The sequence below is a fragment of the Myotis davidii genome, unplaced genomic scaffold (genome assembly GCF_000327345.1).
Source record: "Myotis davidii unplaced genomic scaffold, ASM32734v1 scaffold327, whole genome shotgun sequence".
NCBI lineage: Eukaryota > Metazoa > Chordata > Mammalia > Chiroptera > Vespertilionidae > Myotis > Myotis davidii.
The window spans coordinates 3,865,617-3,869,667 of NW_006298628.1; positions in this window are offsets into that span (position 1 = coordinate 3,865,617).

Consider the following 4,051-nt stretch of genomic DNA (forward strand, 5'->3'; position numbering starts at 1 on the left):
GGCCTGGGGCTGCCCAGCCCCAATCCGAATCACTATGGGGAGGGGCGGGGCGGGGCCAGGCCTGGGGTGGCGGAGAGGCACCTGGTGTGAGGCAGGTGCTGCCCAGCCCCAACTAGAGGACAGAAGGAGGGGGAGGGGTGCTGGAGGGATGACTGCAGGTGAGGTGCTGTCCTTTAAGGCCAAAGAGGGTGGAAACTGGGGGTCTGGACACCTTTCTAGCCACACGCCCCTTTCTCCTTCTTAAGGCTGCACAGGTGGGGGAAGGGGGTTCCTTTGAGGCCTTCCTGAAAGGTATAGCAAGGAACCTCCACTGTCTTCCTTTCCCGGGCCTCCTGGACAGGTGGGGGTGGCAGCCTCCTCCCTCAGACTAGCATTTCCCGGACACTCTTGTCCTAGAGGCTGGGGGTTGGCCTGGAAAGGGGCCAGAAGTAGGACATGTGGGGGCGGGGCATGAAGGCAAAGGTCACACTTGGGGCTTCCCAAGGAGATGGAGGCCCAGGGACTGAGACATGGGACCCTCTTTCCCATCCCTTCCCAGAGACAGACAGGTGGACAGACAGGAGAGGCTGGGCACAGAGAGGACAGGGAGCGGTGGGTTTGGGGTAAACGCAAAGGAGAAAGAAAGCAGACAGACAGCTCAAGCCCTCCTCCTGGGGCCCTCCCCGCCCTTTCTTCCCAGCACACACACACACACACACACACACACACACACAAGTTCAACACCTACAGGGGACAGAGGACAGCACAGAAACGAGGAAAATGAGAAGGCCGGGGGTTGAGGTCCCAGGCAGAGCTCTGAATCCCTTCCCCACATGTTCACCAGCCCTGAGCCCCTGGTGAAGTATGGTCCCTATTTGCTTTGTTTAACAATGGACAGGTTATTCTGATTTTCTGAATTATATAAATCATCCCATTCGATTGAATACCCTATTGATTGTAATGTGAAATCCCATTTGCAGTGGTCATACTGGTCTTAGAAAGCGCATTTTTCCTCCACCTGGGAAGGACAGCACAGTTATCCCAAGGTCAGAGGGCTCCAGATAACGTGTCCTTGTTGACTCAGTGTTCCGGAGACCCCAAACTGTAATTTAGATAACATGCCTAAGTTTAACCCAGGTTCCTCATTCCAGACCCGAGGGCTCTAGATAATGTGTTTCTGTCAATTCAGTGGCCCCTAGACCGAAAACTATAATTAATATGCTGCTTCTGCTTCTGTATACTGCTTTTTTGCAAACCAGGTTCCTCATTCCAAACCTTGAGATGTAATCAATACCTTTGTGATTTTTTGCCTATATTACCCTGGAGCTGCGACCATCTTATCACTATGAGATTTGGGGAATGGCCCCTCATAGTCCCGGGTTGCAATAAATGTGACTCTTTAATTCGACTTCTTGAGGCGTCCTGTGATTCGCGGGGTACATTACAACACTGGCCTCCCCAGGCCTAGCCCTGCAGACTCCCACCCTGAGGTCTCAATGTTGGCCTTCCCACAGCCCAGCAGGGGGCAGTGGTTCCAGAGGGCTCCAGGGGTGGCAGGAGTTTCTGGGGCTTACCTCGGCCATATTCTGGGCATAAAATACATTGCCCTCCCCACCCCCAGAAGTCAACCACACTGGGAGACCAGCACAGTCTTCCCGGCACACCCCCAACCCCACAACCAACCAGCCTCAAAACAGTACCCAAATATAGCCTTGGTCTGGGGGTGTCGGGCACTGCAGCAGGCACATGCACCCCCTCAAGGGGCCAACTTGAAGGGGACCCAGCCAGATTCCATTCAGGCCAGCCACTCAGCCCCCTCCCTCCACACACCACAGTTCATCAGGCCTGTGGCCAGGCCTCCGTCACCTCCTGTGCACCAAAGGGGGAAAGAAGAGATTCGACCAACTTTCAGGAAAAGCCACTCCCCACCCAGCACACACACCCACTCCTCCCTGGGCTACGTCTGAGGCGTGTGGATCTGGGGGACAGAGCCCAAGAGGACCCGGCACCTCACACCAAAACCAAGGGAACACCGGCTTCTATGGACACAGATTCCCACAGCTCCAAGGGTCCGCTGTCATCACAGCACAGGCGTCTCCCAGGACCTCTGTCAGGGGGTGTTACTGTGGTCCCATTTCAGAGATGGGGCTACCGAGGTTAGAGAAGTCAGTGACATGACCAGAGGACAGATTTGACCCCAACCCCTATTAGTTCTCCCCTCCCCGTCCCAGCACACTTTCCTGACATGTGACAATTGTTATTGATGGAGCACGAACACACACACACACACACACCACCTCCACTGCCAGGGGCTCTTTCTTGTTTACCTGATGTCTCCCCTGGCACTGGGTTTGGGGTCTTTCCTTCCCTCTTCCCCTGGGCATGTGTCCCTCTCACCACAGTCACCCTGCTGTGCTCCCCACAGTGAGGTCCAGATACACAAGAGCTGGCTTTGGGAGGAGCACTGTTTTGTACTTTAATCGTTTTGCCTTTATTTGCAGTTCTACTGGGGCAGCCCCAACTAGAAGGCCCGACCACTGATTTCATGACTAGCATTGTCTGGGGTGGCAGAGAGAGAAGGTTTCCTCTCAAATAAATGTATTTAAGTTCCAAGTGAGCTAACGAAAACCATATTGAGTTAATACAGCGCAAAGGTTCCCTGACAGGGAAGAGATTCATGAAGATGGCTCCTGACTGAGTGAGGCTGGAACCCTGACCCAGTACCTACCCTGGGGGAGCTGATGGCCACCCAGGATGGCCAGTGACTGTGGATGATTATTATCACCCTAATAATCACCTGGGAGAAGGAGGGGCCCTGAAGAAATAGCCCAGAGTCAGGGGGCTGAACCTCCTGTGGCCCCAAACCCCCCTCTTCCGCTCACCCTCAGCACCGGCTGGCGGTTTACAACCTCATCGGGGACAACAGAGCAGGAGACGGCCTCTGTGGCCAAGGACCCTGGACACCCGTAGCCCCCTCTTTGCCCAGGCGGGAGCAGACCCTGACAAGGCCTTGCTGCTGGAGCCGGGTCCAGAGTCCTGCCCAGCTCTGCCTGAGCTGCAGGGACCTCTCCCGATGCCCGACAGCCAGGCCTGCCGTGCCCTCCCAGCGCTCTGGACACACACAGGGGCACTGGGACTGGTTTCCAACTCTCGTGTGCCCTCCGGGGCCCAGGAGAGCTGCTCCCCCTCACCCGATCCGAAGACAGAAACTAGCTGGGGAAAGAGGCGAGGCCCCTGCCTAGCCCAGCGCCCTAGCCCCCTGCCCTGTGCATGTCCCCTGCTTTCTGCAGGGCCCCAGTGGACTGGGAGGACTGGCCTGCGCTTCTGGGCTGAGGGGCCTTCCTGTTCCTCTCAGGACAAGGCCCCTGGGAGCGCGGGCCCAGGCACTTGAAGCGAGAGCACCGCTAGGAAAAACCGGGGCCAGGGCCACCCCGTATAGAGTCAGCCCCTCCCCTGAGGGACCCTGGGGTAGGGTTAGCCATTCATTTACTTAGGGGTCTGTCCACACACCTCCTCCCTCGGGGAGCCTGGGCCCCTAATCTGTAAAATGGGGTGTAACCTCTAAACCCTGCCCACGTGCTGAGTGAGGAGCTGGAGAGACAACGGAGGAGAAAGTACTTTGTTTTGAATTAAAGACATTCCTGACGCAGAGCTCTTGGGCCCTAGCAGGACAGCCTTCCCATTTCATTACCCCTGACCTGCTCCAGCCACCACCAAGTCCTCACAGCCTCCCTGACCCTCCCCAGACTGAGCAGCCCAGCGAAGAGCCTGGGAGATCGATTCCAATCTAGCAAGCAGCAGGCTCTGGGAACCACAGCCCTGAGCAGGTTGATGTTTCCTTTCAGTGACCGGGAAGGGGGAGGTGGGGAGGGATCTGTCCAGGCAGGGGTCTTGGGGGGTCAGGGAGGCCTTGAGGGAGTAAGCAGGGCCGGGTTCTACTGGGGCAGGGACACAGGAATTGGACACAGAGAGCTCTGAGGGAAGGGGAAGGTTTGGAAGGAGGGGAGCCGAGCTGGGGTACCTGGGGAAGGGGCAGACCCTTGGGACTGAAGGTCTCTGAGGGATGGAGGCT